Genomic DNA, 17,001 nt, shown 5'->3' with positions numbered 1-17,001 from the left:
GTTTAGCTAATGAGTCCCAGGTGACATGTTTAATGCGTGACGGGCAGCCGGCGCCACGCTTTCATTTGCTCAAGGAATCTGCAATCCTGGGAAGCAGACGAGGGCTACACAGCTGGCAGGAGCCGCACCACAATGTCCACTTAAAAACCCCAGCTGCGGCGAATAGATGCCGTTTAGGAACGATTAGACGGCAAGACAAAAAAGTAACATTTCACTGTAAATCACAGCTTTTTTTATGATGAAATCATTGGGAATGTTTGTCTGTTTATCCATTTTATTCTGGTAACTGGACTTAAATCCCCAAATCACACAGATGTTAGACATTTACTGGTCAGACAACTAAATATGGTTGTTAAACTGAAATGACCCAAAGAACCAGAGAGACATAATCATAACAATGAACGTGTTGTAATTAAATACAATGGAAAAGTACATTTAAGGACCCTTAGCTAATTTCACTAACAAGTTCTGTTTGAGTATTTTTGCTCTGGAATATGAATATTGTAGTCATTTCCCAAAACAACAATTATTTTTTAAAGTAACCTGTCAGGAGCTCGCATGGCTGCAGTATTTGTGACCCCAAGATGCAGGAACCAGGAGAGCGAAGATCAGGTAAGATGATTTGAATTCACTCAAACAGAGAGAAAGCAGTCTTGCGTATAACAGTTCACAAACAACAGTCAATCCTCGAGCAACTGAGGAGCACGCGAGACAGCCTGCTGATTATTACCACCAGGTGTGGCAAGGCTGCCTAATCAGCAGCAGGTGAGGGGAAAACCGAGGTCAGCGGAGACATGCAGAAAATGGAAATCAAAATAAGAGCACTGATGGGAAATAAACACAAAACAAGGAAGCACAAAGAAGTGACAGATTGTCACAGAACCGGTGGAAAACTGTACTTGGAACGCCACCTTTCTATCGCCAGACTTGATACACCACCCTCCTTTGGTGTGACGTCATTTACAGAACTTGAGCCCATTTTCCCACATAGACAAATTAGATAAAGGCTTGTAAAACTATTATTTTCATCACTCATTCATACTTTGGTTACTTCAAAACTGATATGGTTAATACTATGAGTAGAAAATAAATACGAAAGGGTCTCCTCCCTCTTCCACTTGCTCTTTCAGCATTTCCTCAAGCAACTTGAGGAAATTGTCAGTAGAAGAGGACGCAAAATACAAAACCAGCTGCCTACCATCTTTTTCTCTGTTTTTGTGCCGGGTCTGCTCTTCTTTCTCCCTTTTGCCGCAGGTTCTGACTCTGTCGTTCTCCCTTTAAAGGGGAACTGCTCTTTTTTGGAATTTTGCCTATTGTTCACATTTATTATGAGAGACAAGAACACATGTGTCTTTTTATGAGTGGGGGGTGTTAAAAATGATTTTAAAAAAAACGTTGTAGCCTTCAAAGCCTCTAAAACAAAATAACGTGATTCGCGATGAAGATGCTACGGTATCAAGGAGGGATGTCTTGTCTTGGTTTTTTCTGTCTTGTGAATTTCATGTTCGAGTTTGAAAAGTAACTCTCCTCTCGTTTCAGGTCACTTGCCCTTGCTTTTGTGTCATCAGTCTGACGTCATCCCTGATCCCTGATTGTTTCCACCTGTTCCCCATTACCCTCATGTGTCTTATAAGCCCACGCCTCCCTTTGTTCTGTGCCAGAATGTCTCGTTGTCTCGTACATCTCCAGCCTCATGCCCAAGCCTTGTCTCGTCTTGCTTTGAGTATCCCGATCCTGAATTCCCTTGTTTGGTATTTCGAGTTTCCTTTTCTCCTCCTCAGTAGAGTGATTTTTTTGTCATAACGTTTTGCAGTCGAAGTGGTGAGTTTCAGTTTATTCTTACAGTTCCTGCTTGTCCTCAATTTTTTGAGAGAATTTTCTAGATCAGAAACAGTGTAGAAGTTTTATAGCCCCCTCCTTTTGGAGCGTTTTTTGTTATTGATAAATGTCACAGTTGTATTCCGCGCTAAATATCGTTCGCGATTGATATTTTTATATTTCCTCCTTTCAGGGTGATTTTCGGTTGTTCCCTTTTTGTGGAACTTTTCGGCTAGTTGTCAGATATAGCCATTGTTGTATTGCCCTGACTTGATTGATTGATTGATTGATTGATTGATTGAAACTTTTATTAGTAGATTGCACATTGTACATATTCCGTACAATTGACCACTAAATGGTAACACCCGAATACGTTCTTCAACTTGGGATCGTGAGATCGACAGGCGGATCGGTGCGGCGTCTTCAGTAATGCGGACGCTGTATCGATCCGTTGTGGTGAAGAAGGAGCTGAGCCGGAAGGCAAAGCTCTCATTTTACCGGTCGATGTACGTTCCCATCCTCACCTATGGTCATGAGCTTTGGGTTATGACCGAAAGGACAAGATCACGGGTACAAGCGGCCGAAATGAGTTTCCTCCGCCGGGTGGTGTGGCTCTCCCTTAGAGATAGGGTGAGAAGCTCTGCCATCCAGGGGGAACTCAAAGTAAAGCCATTGCTCCTCCACATCGAGAGGAGCCAGATGAGGTGGTTCGGGCATCTGGTCAGGATGCCACCCGAACGCCTCCCTAGGGAGGTGTTTAGGGCACGTCCGACCGGTAGGAGGCCACGAGGAAGACCCAGGACACGTTAGGAAGACTATGTCTCCCGGCTGGCCTGGGAACGCCTCGGGATCCCCCGGGAGGAGCTGGACGAAGTGGCTGGGGAGAGGGAAGTCTGGGCTTCCCTGCTTAAGCTGCTGCCCCCGCGACCCAACCTCGGATAAGCGGAAGAAGATGGATGGATGGATGGATGGATGGAACTTGGGGTCCACGTTAATCAATTCATGGTAGACTGGAGGTGAAAAAGTAACATTCAAAATAAAAGCCTGCCGGATTGTTCTCCACTCTGCATCTGAGTCCTATTCTTGATCAAGTCCTGACAGAATTGGGTCCAGTCTTCTGTAGGTGATGCAGGCCCACCCACATTTTGGAGCTAAGAGTGGGCGTTTGCTAAAACTAATTATAAAACAAGCTTAAAATCACAACTGTGCCTATTTTGGGGGGATTTTACCTGTAGACATCATTCTTAGGTCCAGAACTATGAAATACGTGCCAATGTTGACAGCAATAGAGTGACCCTTGAAATCGATACAATATAATAATTATTAATTGTTATCTGAAGATGCTACTTAGAAGGATGATCACCATTAAAAGTTATTGAAAATTGTCTATGCAAACCACAATTGTACCCATGAAAGTGCTCAAGTTAAAAAGTCCACCGTTTTAATGTATTTAATATACATTTAATTACTTTTTCCTTTGAGAGGCAATGGAGTGAGCATCTTTCACACCGATAATATCCAGCATGCATTGCACTTTGTAAGTAGTTACAGTTACATGTTTGTTCGCGCCTTCCGCCCGAATGCAGCTGAGATAGGCTCCAGCATCCCCCGCGACCCCAAAAGGGACAAGCGGTAGAAAATGGATGGATGGATAGCGCAGAGTTGTTTATTCTAGTGCATAGAGTAGTGGTCGTTTGTTTATGGCGTGCTATCTGTTAACTGTTTTGCTTTGTGAGGCCAAGCGCTTGTAAAAAAAAAAAAAAGAACATTATTTCAAGAAAACTGCAGAGTCTGTTGGAGCGTTGGAGACCCCTGACCCTAAGTCGTCTGACACGCCTCACACTTTGCTGAGTTCAACCAAACATAATTGCTAACTCTGTCAAATAAATCATCATTTCTGTAGTAGAAATAAAAGCACTCACACTCTAAAAACTGCCTGGGTAGTTTTCAACCCAGCTGCTGGGTAACTATTGGACCCAACCTCTGGGTTAATGTAACCCAGCAAGACAAGTTTCTTATTTAACCCAGATAGATGGGTTACATCCATCCATCCGTTTGCTACGGCTTGTCCCTCTCGGGGTGGCGGGGTGGACGAGTCGCCAACTCATCGCAGGATGGGTTGCATATTCAACCCAAATGCTGGGTTATTTTAACTGCAATGCTGGGTTGATTCTACCAAATACATTGGTTATTTTCTTGTTTTAGTAGTCCAAAAGTCAGAATCAGAATCAGAATCAGAAATAATTTCCCCTCGGGGATTATTAAAGTAAGATTTTCAGCACAATCCCGCTCAAGAGCAGACAAACGTTACAGGGAGACGGAACAGGATCGCTGACGGGTCTGCCAACTTCCGGCGCCCCTGACAAAAAAGGTGAGGAACAGTCTGTGGTGCCCTCTGGTGGTCAGGGAGAGCGTTCCACAGACTGGGAGCGGCGGAGCAGAAAGCCCGGTCTCCCAGAATCTCCTGATTCTGACTCTGAATCACCAAAAATGATTCCCGGGCGCGACCACCGCTGCTGCTCACTGCTCCCCTCACCTCCCAGGGGTTGGAACAAGGGCCGTGTTACATACATGTAGCCGGTATTTCATTGTTTACATTCCCGAAATATGACAGTCAAGCTTTACCATTTGCCTGTGGAGAACTGGGACAACAGAGACTCTTACCAGGAGGACTTTGAGTTGGATACGCGCTACCGTGAGTGCGCAGCTGCGGCTTCCAAACATTTGATCGCTTGCCCGTACGTGCGTGCCGCTATGTGCATGTCACGTACGTAACTTTGGGGACTTTGGGGAAATATATGTGCTGTATGAACTTTGCGGGGGTGAACGGTACTTTGGGCTGTGGGATTGAGTGTGTTGTGCGGGTGTTTGAGTTGTATTGGCGGGTTATATGGACGGGTGGGGGGAGGTGTTTGTTATGCGGGATTAATTTGTGGCATATTAAATATAAGCCTGGTTGTGTTGTGGCTAATAGAGTATATATATGTCTTGTGTTTATTTACTGTTTTAGTCATTCCCAGCTGAATATCAGGTCCCACCCGCCTCTCACAGCATCTTCCCTATCTGAATCGCTTCCACTGCCCTCTAATCCTTCACTCTCACTTTCCTCATCCACGAATCTTTCATCCTCGCTCAAATTAATGGGGAAATCGTTGCTTTCTCGGTCCGAATCGCTCTCGCTGCTGGTGGCCATCATTGTAAACAATGTGCAGATGTGAGGCGCTCCACAACCTGTGACGTCACGCTACTTCCGGTACAGGCAAGGCTTTTTTATCAGCGACCAAAAGTTGCGAACTTTATCGTCGATGTTCTCTACTAAATCCTTTCATGCAAAAATACGGCAATGTCGCGAAATGATCAAGTATGACACATAGAATGGACCTGCTATCCCCGTTTAAATAAGAAAATCTCATTTCAGTAGGCCTTTGATATTTCATGCACGTGCAAGTCCAGAGCTTGTGTTGCACCATGAGAGCCGAACTGACCGGCGTGGATATCATCAAGCAATCAGCGGCAGCGTTCTTTTCGGTCCGAATCAGCCACAGTTTTTTTTTTTTATAAAGTGAAAGGAACCAAGCCTGAGGGCAATCAAATGTTCATCGGGGCCGCTAACCTCAGATTCAGGCTGCCTGATGAGAGCTGAGAGAGCATGTGCGCCTTCCTTTCTGCTCCACTCCAGTGTGTTGGGCTTAATGATGTCGCCGAGTATTTTGGACCCAAATTAGTTTTTACAAAATAATTGCTTTTTGCTGAATAATAAAGTAGTCCTGCCGGTGCCCCGGCAGTAACGTTGATGAAAGCACAACATATCAGAGGTGAAGTTTCTCACCGACGTTCTCGTGTGTTCCTTCGTCACGACCGCCAGTCATAAATCGTCTTCCAAACTGCTGCTGTGAGAACAAGAGAGAGAGAGAGAGAGCGCTTCTCATTCTCATGCTTCGCCTCTCGACTTCTCCCGCCTGCCATAAATAATTCATTGTTTCAAACGGACAACAATGAATACCAATCGTTTCATATTGCCCGGGCCCCCGGTCGTCGTCATCAAGGCCGAGTCCAACACCTGAGGTTATTAACTTTACGGCCGGAAATATGTCAACAATATTAAAGAGTTGACAAGCAGGTTGGAGGCGGAAAACAACCGCTTTTAAAGTGAAGGAGCCGCCATGGAAGCATCTTGTGTGTATTGAATTTCCTAGAATTAGTCAAATCCTGGCATCATACGACCCATCAAACAGACTACTTTTCCCTAGTGTTGTCCCAATGCCAATATTTTGGTACCGAAATTATTTCCATACTTTTCGGTACTTTTCTAAACCTGCTCAGCAATGTTCCCTCTAATTGTTCATGTGTGTGAGCAAACGCAAAAACTCCCTGAGCATTCAGTGGAGCCCATGTGAGCAACATCACACGTGCACACTGTGGCTACACCAGCAGCACACCTATCCCAAACCTGACTAAATAACAAGTTCAATCTCCATACATCCATCCATTTTCTACCGCTTGTCCCTTTCGGGGTCGCGGGGGGTGCTGGAGCCTGTCTCAGCTGCATGCGGGCGGAAGGCGGGGTACACCCTGGACAAGTCCCCACCTCATCGCAGGGCCAACACAGATAGACAGACAACATTCTCTTATTATTATAATCAATTGACAGCAGTCATTTCCATGAGGTTATTTTCTAATATAAGTGTTTAGGCCCACTTACAATGACAATAACAAAAAATATTGTTTTTCATGAACTGTGTACTTGTATTGTTTGTCTGGGTGGAGGTCCTGCTTTGGAAATCATTTGTACCCCTTTCAGACATTGCATTTAGTTCCCATTAAAACATCCACATGTTGCACAATGAGATGTAAGCAGGGGATCATGTGTACATTCCTGCAAGTTCCTGTTCGTAAAAAATATATTTTTATTAGTATTTATTTAATATACTAACAGCATTTCATGATGAATATTTATTTTTTATTATTATTTTTTTTATTTTTATAATGTCCTGCCCAGCTTCTCGGGCAAATCATATAGCAGATGTAGATGCCCATATCGGCTGTTCAGATTTACTTTACAAAAGAGAAGTGTAGGATACTTCTCTTGTTGCCTTACTTGTATTTTGACTTTATTAAATGTATTTATATTATCATTTGGTGCAGCCGGGCCGGAGCAGGAGGGGATAGAAAGAGAGAAAAAGGAAGACAGAGGGGGGAATTGTGGGGACAAGAGGGGGATAAGACAGAGAGACAAAGACAACAACAGCAAACACAACAACAACAACAACAACAGAGCAACATCAGCAAATACGACATGTACAAATATGATGGTAAAAGTAATAGCAAATAAGCAGTTAGCGAAAAAAAATTTAAAAAAAATACAGAAATGACAATGAGCATTATTACACTAAAAATGGAGCAATATGAATACCAATAGAAATAGTGCTATTGATAATAAACAATACCAGTACTTTACCTTTATTATCAACAATACAATTGTTCAAATGCAACAATACATATACGTAATGATAACTTGAGATACGAAAGAATGCAGAAAAATGGAGGGGAAGAAAGAGAAGCAACCTTAACCTTGTAGATTGTTATAGTAACAATAGGTTAAGCTTTGTCAGTGATGAATATTTATAAATTAAGATTCTTAGTAAATGACACTAGAATAAGCACACATTTGATTGGTAAATCATAGTTTAACGACCTGGAATGACACTTTATGTGTGGTGTTGGAGTTGTCCGACTTTTTGTGTGGCTTTAAACGCATCACTGGCTAAGTGCCATATGTGCATGTGTTGGCGCAAGTGAGAAAGAGCGAGCGGCTGCTGTTTCCCTCTTATATGTCCTTTGTGTTCCCCGCAGTGTTCCCTCCGAATCCAGTGATCGAGCTGTGCGCCTCATCCTCCCTCCGGATATTGGACTACTTCCCCCGATTCTCGATCCCCCGCCCGGACACTGACTTTGACACCTCTCTCCAGCCCCCGACCTCTCACTTGCCCACGGACTGCCTTCTTGCCTTTCCCCTCTGGACTTTCGAAGGATTCATCCAACACGCACGAACAACATCCACTGGTAACATTTACATTGCTAATACTTCACATCGTCTTGCACCATACACTTCTAGTAGCATACACACCCCCAGTACATCATCAGCTTCAACAAACCTATTGAACTGATTCCTGCCGTTGTGCCGTCTCCTTGAAGATATATACATATTTTCTGATGATTGTCAACATTATGGGTCTCTGCCACACCAGAGTCCGTTTGGAGAGACTGGAGGAGTTGCGGATGAAGAGACAGGGCTGCGGAGCTTCAAAGTGTCTTGGCTGAATGAGCAGGTATCGGATACCTCGGTCTCCTTGGACGTATCCTCGCTCATCCATGCGGACTGGACACTGGCCGAGAGCTGGTGGGCGGCCGTGGGTGGAGTCGGCTCTCTTGGTTGCTTTGTTGGGTCTGCTCCTGTCTCTGGCCATGCTCCCCCCACCCCAGCAGACGATGGCGTGGAACACCGCAGAGGCCACCACAGTGTATATGTTTATTTTGTTTTTTTCTGTTGTTTTACTTTTGTGACTGTGTGTAGTCCATTTTCAGTGGACCCATAGTGAATTCATGGGGGAACCAAACTTCATGAATGTTTTTTGTGACCGACGGGTGTGTGCTCCGGTCACTCTATCACTCTATCACAGGAAAATGGGAATTGTAGAGATTTTGGAGACTCGGGACAGCCATGACATTATGTTCTTTACAAGTGTGTGTAAACTTTTGAGCATGACTCTATGTATATAGTATATCTATTTCCTGTAAACAACACATTGTACATAAATAGTTCTCAGGACTGGACTTCTTCCTATGTTTTGCATGTCTGCGCTGCTGACCTGTCTCCGCTCGGGACGGTTTCCTGCTGGCCCCACTATGGACTGGTCTCTCGCTGATGTGTTGGATCCACTGTGGACTGGACTTTCACAATATTATGTCAGACCTACTCGACATCCATTGCTTTCTGTCTCCCCTAGAGGGGGGTGGGGGGGGTTACCCACATATGCGGTCCTCTCCAAGGTTTCTCATAGTCATTCACATCGACGTCCCACTGGGGTGATTTTTTCCTTGCCCCTATGTGGGCTCTGTACCGAGGATGTCGTTGTGGCTTGTGCAGCCCTTTGAGACACTTGTGATTTAGGGCTATATAAATAAACATTGATTGATTGATTGATTGATTGATATTTTGTAGACTGTCGCACTGATGCTGGAGTTGTTTTTAATGTCATTGTACCTGTGTATAGGGGCAATAAAAGGCATTCCATTCCATAGTAGTGGCTGCATGTCCTCTTACATCTCTAGAGGACCTGCATAAGAGACACTGCAACAGGAGAGCAAACAGCATCCTCAAGGACTCATCCCACCCAGGTCCCCCACTGGCCTGAACTCCTGCCCTCAGGGAGGCGCTATAAGACCATCAAAGCAAGGACAAATAGACTGAAAAACAGTTTCTATCCTAGAGCTGTTTTTGCCCGTAAACGCTGCACTTACCTGAACACTCACCACTTTATTACTTGCTTACCTCTGATAAAGATCTACTGTGCAATTTTTTTAACATTTTATTATGTTTTTACATTTTTAAATTGTTTTATTATTGTTGTTGTCTTAAGACTATTTTATGTAGGTTTGTTTTAAAAGCACTGAGCCGGATTGCTGTCCAATTTCGTTGTTTCCATACGATGACAATAAAGGTATTCTGTGGATAGGTTGATTGGCAACACTAAAAATTGGCCCTAGTGTGTGAATGTGAGTGTGAATGTTGTCTGTCTATCTGTGTTGGCCCTGTGATGAAGTGGCGACTTGTCCAGGGTGTACCCCGTCTTCCGCCCATGTGCAGCTGAGATAGGCTACAGCACCCCCCGCGACCCCAAAAGGGACAAGCGGTACAAAATGGATGGATGGATGATTCTGATTCTGGTTGCATCAGCTCTGCTCTTTTAATGTCCTTAATGTCCTTTGTGTTCTTTGATGTTTCCATCTTACACACATGTTTATGTGTGCTATGGCTATGAGTTTTTTTTCCCCTGGTTTCCCCTTTTTTTGGGAAGGGGCGCCGGAAGTTGGCAGACCCGTCAGTGATCCTGTTCTGTCTCCCTGTAATGTCTGTCTGCTCTTGAATGGGATTGTGCTGAAAATCTTAATTTCCCTTTGGGGATTATTCAAGTATTTCAGATTATTTAGGTGCCTCTTGTTTTTTTTTTATAACAATGTTTGACATTTCTACCCCAGGACATGAGTCATTTTTTTTATATATATAATTTCCAGGCTTTTTTAAAATGCCGAAAGCCTGCAAAAAGCCTGGTAAAAGAAAAAAGAAAAGAGAAATAAAAAGGCTCAGCTCAAAGCGTAACATCTCATCCTCTTAAAGCTCCTGCTTTACTTAATAATAATTGCATTAAAGCTGAATTTTGGATGTATTTTTCTGAATCCCTTGTGTTTTCAGCAGCAGCTGCAGCGGACTATTTAATGGCGTGTCCAGCCGGGGCATTCTGGGATCCAATCACAGGTCATTAGCACTAAGTGCGAGTGTGCATGCATGCAGGACACACTGATGATGGAGAACAAATTGCTTGGATCGGTCTCAATCAATTTCCTCCTATAGTTCTCTCCCTTCTGCTGGCTGTGTGTGTGGAAGGGGCCATCGTGTTTTTTTCGCCTGGTAACGCTTTTAATCACAGCACCGACTGGAGCTGCGACATCGCATTTGCATCTCAATGCGTGGAAGTATTATTGGAGCTAAATTAATTGCAAAGTATCTCAATCTGTGCGTGTGTACTAATTAGGGTTGTACGGTATACCGGTATTAGTATAGTACCGCAATACTAATTAATCATATTCGGTACTATACCACCTCTAAAAAGTACCGGTCCATCACCCCCCAGACCTCCTGTCTTCGTCAAGACATGACATTGTTGGTTTTACAAGCAGACGAGCATGTTCGGCAGTGCACAATCATGGAGTACTTACAAGCAGACACAGTGTGTAGACAGAAAAGGGAGAACGGACGCATTTTGGCTTAAAAGCTAACGATAAAGGTGAAATTATAACACTGAAACGCCCTCAGGAAGAGGTGCTTTAAGACATGGCTAAAGTCCATCCGCAGTCTGCAGTGTTGTAGCTACTTCTAAATCACTAATCTTGTCTCCATGGCGACAAATAAAGTAAGTTTCTTACAAGTATCATCCCTGCAGGACGAGGAATAGCTAAACCTGCTTCACTACACACTGTAGCTCACCGGCGTCACAATGTAAACAAACGCCATTGGTGGATCTACACCTAACATCCACTGTAATGATACCAAGTACAGGAGCGTATCTACTCGATACTACTAAGATTACATCGATTTTTTTTTTTTAAATATTTTATATTTATGGTTATAAAGTCAGGAAATATGTCCCTGGACACATGAGGACTTTGAATTTGACCAATGTATGATCCTGTAACTACTTGGTATCGGATTGATACCCAAATTTGTGGTATCATCCAAAACTAATGTAAAGTATCAAACGACAGAAGAATAAGTGATTATTACATTTTAACAGAAGTGTAGATATAACATGTTAAAAGAGAAAGTAAGCAGATATTAACAGTAAATGAACAAGTAGATTAATAATTCATTTTCTACCGCTTGTCCTTAATAATTTTGACAAAATAATAGGTAGATAAATGACACAATATGTTACTGCATATGTCAGCAGCTAAATTAGGAGCCTTTGTTTGCTTACTTACTACTAAAAGACAAGTTGTCTTGTATGTTCACTATTTTATTTAAGGGCAAACTTGCAATAAGAAACATGTGTTTAATGTACCCTAAGATTTTTTGGTTAAAATAAAGCCAATAATGCAATAGTCCCCTTTATTTAGAAAAGTATCGAATAGTACCGAAAAGTATCGAAATACATTTTGGTACTAATATATGTCTGTATAGTAATCTGTGTGTGTGTATAGGAGCTGTAATGAATTAAAAACAGTACCATACTGCCTTTGAAAAATACCGATCCCTAGCATGTTGAGTGTGTCAGCAAGCACACACTCACAGAGCGCACAAGCAGAACTAGTGTGGAGGGGAAAACTGGCAAATAAAGGCAATTCTGTTGGTTAATAAAGAGGGGGCCTAAAATGCAATACGGAGGTAATTGGGCTTCAAAAATATCAATCAAGGAAGCATCGCGCTGCTTTAAAACACGCTCCGCCAAAGGTGGCATTAAAGTATTGAAGTGAATTATATTTATATAGCGCTTTTCTCTAGTGACTTAAAGCGTTTTACATAGTGAAACCCAATATCTAAGTTACATTTAAACCAGTGTGGGTGGCACTGGGAGCAGGTGGGTAAAGTATCTTGCCCAAGGACACAACGGGAGTGACTAAGATGGCGGAAGTGGGAATCGAACCTGGAACCCTCACGTTGCTGGCACGGCCACTCTACCAACCGAGCCACAACACCCCACCTATTACCACCTTTGCTTCAAACTTATGTACAAATTTAAATACCAATCATCCAGACCTGCAGAAGGAGTTTAAAGGTAATGCAGTTAAGTTGTTCAACAGTCCGGGGGTCTCCATTGTGGTATTTTAGGCTTCATATTGCACCACACATTTTCAATGGGAGACAGGTCTGGACTACAGGCAGGCCAGTCTAGTACCCACACTCTTTTACTATGAAGCCACGCTGTTGTAACACGTAACTTGGCATTGTTTTGCTGAAATAAGCAGGGGCGTCCATGGTAACGTTGCTTGGATGGCAACATATGTTGCTCCAAAACCTGTATGTACCTTTCAGCATTAATGGTGCCTTCACAGATGTGTAAGTTACCCATGTCTTGGGCACTAATACACCCCCATACCATCACAGATCCTTGCTTTTCAACTCTGCACCTCGAACAATCCGGATGGTTCTTTTCCTCTTTGTTCCAGAGGACACGACGTCCACAGTTTCCAAAAACAATTTGAAATGTGGACTCGTCAGACCACAGAACACTTTTCCACTTTGCATCAGTCCATCTTAGATGAGCTCGGGCCCAACGAAGCCCGGCGGCGTTTCTGGGTGTTGTTGATAAATGGCTTTCGCTTTGCATAGTACAGTTTTGACTTGCACTTACAGATGTAGCGACAAACTGTAGTTACTGACAGTGGTTTTCTGAAGTGCTCCTGAGCCCATGTGGTGATATCCTTTACACACTGATGTCGTTTTTTGATGCAGTACCGCCTGAGGGATCGAAGGTCCGTAATATCATTGCTTACGTGCAGTGATTTTTCCAGATTTTCTGAACCTTTTGATGATATTACGGACCTTAGACGGTGAAATCCCTAAATTCCTTGCAATAGCTGGTTGAGAAATGTTGTTCTTAAACTGTTCGACAATTTGCTCACACATTTGTTCACAAAGTGGTGACCTTCGCCCCATCCTTGTTTTTATACCCAATCATGGCACCCACCTGTTCCCAATTAGCCTGTTCACCTGTGGGATGTTCCAAATTTGAGCATTCCTCAACTTTCTCAGTCTTTTTTGCCACTTGTGCCAGCTTTTTTGAAACATGTTGCCGGCATCAAATTCCAAATGAGCTAATATTTGCAAAAAATAACAAAGTTTTCCAGCTCCAACGTTAAATATCTTGTCTTTGCAGTCTATTCAATTGAATATAAGTTGAAAAGGATTTGTAAAATCATTGTATTCTGTTTTTATTTACCATTTACACAATGTGCCAACTTCACTGGTTTTGGGGTTTTTTTGGGTCCGTAATTTCGATCGGAGTGTGTGTAACAAAAATGCATGTATCTTTAAAGCTACAGTAACGTCAGGAAAACCTTGGAATGGCTGATGAATGGACAGAAAAACATTAACAGCAGAGGACTGCTGGTGCATGTCAACAACAGCTTCTTCGAACCTCAAACGGCCAAAACTTGTATTTGCACGACCCGCTCCTGTCATATTTAATTAAAAGGCTAAACCAGAGAGGAAAGTAATAATGAGGTCTAAATCATCACAGACTGACAAGCTGTCTTCGGTGCACAAAGCGTGTATGCCCTCCTCTGGCAACCTTGCAGTCAATTTAGAGTATTAGGTAAGAAAAATGAATTGCAAGACAGTTGTCAAAACAGGATTATTACTGTGACAAGAAGAGGTAAAGCTGGACATCAAGTGCTGAACATGGACGCCACCAAAGAACACATGCAGAAAAATTAATCCGGGGGCATCTTTAGTTTTTATGTACTAAACTTAATTTAAGGAACATTTTTTATTCATCCCACACTGGGGAAATGACGTTGTTGGGTTAGTTCAGGGGTCGGCAACCCAAAACGTTGAAAGAGCCATATTGGACCAAAAATACAGAAAAAAAATCTGTCTGGGGCCGCAAAAAATTAAAAGTCTTATATAAGTGTTATAATGAAGGCCACACATTATGTAAGTGTCTATATTAGCTATATTAGCCTACTATCAAAGGCTGACGCAAATCTTTGTTTACAGAAATGTTGTATTTTAATTTTTATTCTACACATTTTTACAACATTGGAAACCGTTAGTAAAACTTCTCAGAGGGAAGTGACTGGCTAAGAATGGCCAAAGGTATAGATGTGTGTGTCCAAGTTAAAGGAAACGACAGGCTGTCTTCTTCTAATGGATTTATTACAATCTTTGCAAGCTGGGTAATGTTTGCTGTGGTCTGGAACAACATGGCACACAAACAACTATCAGAAATGCAGCCAATATTACATACGGATAATGTGTCATGAGACAGGGAAATATAAATTAAATACACAGAGGACATAAGTAAAGGAAATTAAATGAGCTCAAATATACCTACATGTGAGGCATAATGATGCAATATGTACATACAGCTAGCCTAAATAGCATGTTAGCATCGATTAGCTTGCTGACCAAATATGCCTGATGAGCATGCCAGCAAATCAAAAACATCAACAAAGGTCACCTTTGTGCATTCACGCACACGTTTGGTGGACAAAATGAGACAAAGAAGGAGTGGCATAAAACACGTCTTTCTGTGGCAGCATCGGAGAAAGTTGTACATGTAAACCTACTACTACGATGAGTTCAAGGATCGCTGAAAGTAGTAGGACAAAGCGGTGCTTGCCAAATACTCTCATCAGCAACGTTCCCTCTAAGGTGCGCGCCTGCGCAATTGCGCACTGCTCAAGCGTCCTCTGCGCACAGCAAATATACGCCGCGCACCAAATCAAACCCATCTGAATTCTAAACAAAATAAACACATTTATTCTGTGTAATTTTGCTATGCAACTCTGAGTGACAGTGACAACAAGCGGCCCTAACGGTGTTCGTCAACACCGTTCAATTGAACACCGTTCAATTATTGTAACGTCTATCGAGATGCTTCGAGGACAAGAATTATATCGATCACTTTATTGAGCAAAACTGTTCATATTGGGCCATAACCACACCAAAAACATGAGTAAAAAACTTCTATCTCGAAAAACTAGTAATTTTCTGCCGTACAAACCAGGCCAAAACCAACTTGTCATCTGTCACCAACACGCATACCACTAAGCCACTGGTGCGTTTATGGCCACACAAAAAGTCGGACAACTCAAACACCACACACTATGACTCCTCAGTCATACATGTGCTTATTCTACTGTCATTTATTATTAATGTTAATTTATTTATATTAATCATGAAATGCTGTTACTAGAGAAAGTTACAGGAATGCACACTTCATCCTATGCTTACATTTCATTGTGCAACATGAGGATGTTTAAGGGCAACTAAATGTGATCTCTGAAAGGGGTACAAATGATTTCCAAAGCAGGACCCCCACCCAGACATATTGTACAATACTAATCTATAGTTTATGAAAAACAAGATTTCTTTTATTTTCATTACAAGTGGGCCAAATCACTAATATTACAAAATAATCTCATGAAAATGACTCCTCTCATTTGAGTGTTATTATAAAAGATTGGTTTGAGACAGGTGTGCTGCTGGTATAGCCACGTGTGATGTTGCTCACATGTGCTCCACTGAATGCTCAGGGAGTTGTTGTGTTTGCTCACACACATGAACAATTAGAGGGAACATTGCTCACCAGTGAAGCATGTTTAACACAAACAGTGGGATTTCTAACAATTAGGAAGGTTTGTGTCATGTTTGTTCTCCTACAGAAAACAACAAAACAAAAAATAAATGTTTTTCTTCAACTTTTTCCATTTTCACACAGGGCGGCGCTAAAGATGCGGCTCTAGAGCCGCGTGTTGCTGACTTTAGTAAAATGAAAAACTAAATATTAGTATTAGATACTACATATTGTGCACTAATATCTACAGCTAGAAGCATTCTTCTGTCAGTCAACTCCTCAGTGCTGTCTAGTGGGCAGCCTTGGACGGAGTCAGCTCTCTTAATCCCTTTTTTAAGACTGTGGGGACTAGTTCCAGGTTGAGGCTCAGGTTAAAAATGTAGTGGACCACACCAGTTAACTGGTCCACACATTCCCTGAGTGACCTGGAACGGACGCCATCTGGACCTCACCTTGTCCCTTACCAACTCCCTCCTTAGACTTAGACAAACTTTATTGATCCACAAGGGAAATTGTTCCTTCTCCTGTTTCGTCACTTCATCCGGGCCTTAGCGTATAGTTCTGACTTATATCTGTCAGTAAAAACTACAACCGGGAAGAAGACGCTGTTGAAGTGGAGGCATGTAAATAAGAGCGCCCACAAAAGGCTGCATACCGAAGAGACGGTCAGAAAGCGGCTTAAAAACATAATCTGATTTTGACCAAAGAACCAGCATTGCATGTTTTGTCGACCACAAGGAAGTATTTTATATGTACAATAGAGAAGGGATTCATATGGCCCCTTTTCCTGCAATGCAGTCTGCTGAAAATGATGGAAAGCGCCACTCTACATAGCAACTGACGCCGTGGTCAAAGTTGGAATGGCCACAGGACACATTTTAAGATGTTTAACACTACTGCCATCTGGTGGCTAACGTGGAAAGTGCACCCCTCCCCTCTCCTCCAATTTGTCACGTTTCATGTGTCAGGTAAACTGTGACGAACAGGGCCATATGACTCACCTTCCTACTGCAGAACAACTATCATAATAAGATCACTTTAAAGTCTGTTAAAACAGTAAATATCTTCATTAATCCACTTTTTTGGTTCAATTTAAATGAAAACA

This window comes from Entelurus aequoreus, linkage group LG28 (assembly GCF_033978785.1).
Source record: "Entelurus aequoreus isolate RoL-2023_Sb linkage group LG28, RoL_Eaeq_v1.1, whole genome shotgun sequence".
Lineage (NCBI taxonomy): Eukaryota > Metazoa > Chordata > Actinopteri > Syngnathiformes > Syngnathidae > Entelurus > Entelurus aequoreus.
The sequence above is the reverse complement of the archived record's forward strand: the minus strand, read 5'-3'. Positions refer to the sequence as shown.